Below are 712 nucleotides of genomic sequence, written 5' to 3'. Positions count from 1 at the left end.
AGTTTCGGGGGACCCACTTCCAATGGCGGACCAACGTACCCTTATGGATTACCTACGACCCACCGTAGGTAATCTCGGCGCCGCTATCAATGCACCGAATGTCGAAGCCAAGAACTTCGAACTTCGGCCACATTTGATACAAATGCTCCAAAATTCCGCAACCTTCCATGGGCTTGCGGACGAGGATCCTCATCTACATATTACTAATTTCTTAGAAATATGTGATACCTTCCGGATCAATGGAGCATCAAACGATGCCATCCTCCTTCGAATGTTTCCATTTTCTCTAAAAGACCGAGCTAAGGCTTGGCTTAATGCCCTCCCAGTTGGCTCGGTAAACAACTGGGATGAACTAGCCCAAAAGTTTCTATATAAGTATTTCCCTCCTGCTAAAAAGACTAAATTAATACATATTCACAAGAGGATGGGGAATCCTTATATAAAACTTAGGAAAGGTTCAAGGAGCTACTAAGAAAGTGTCCTCATCACGGTCTTGCAGTATGGCAACAAGTATCCACTTTCTACAATGGGTTGTTGCCACACACAAGACAAACACCTAACTCTAGCTCCGGAGGACTTTTAGGTAATCGTAGCCCAAATGAAATATATAATCAAATTGAAGAAATTGCTCAAACCAATTTTCAGTGGCACACTCCCCGAGGCAATAAATCTATTGCCCCGGGCGCCCATAAGGTTAATGAAAGCACTTCTT

The 712-nt window shown here is 43.7% G+C and overlaps 1 pseudogene; it reads right to left on the bottom strand.

The window, feature by feature from the left end:
• Positions 1–395: 395 nt before the first annotated feature.
• On the bottom strand, positions 396–494 carry LOC118490022 (annotated as a pseudogene).
• Between the last annotated feature and the right edge of the window lie 218 nt (positions 495–712).

This window comes from Helianthus annuus, chromosome 2 (assembly GCF_002127325.2).
Source record: "Helianthus annuus cultivar XRQ/B chromosome 2, HanXRQr2.0-SUNRISE, whole genome shotgun sequence".
NCBI classification, from domain to species: Eukaryota; Viridiplantae; Streptophyta; class Magnoliopsida; order Asterales; family Asteraceae; genus Helianthus; species Helianthus annuus.
The sequence above is the reverse complement of the archived record's forward strand: the minus strand, read 5'-3'. Positions and strand labels throughout refer to the sequence as shown.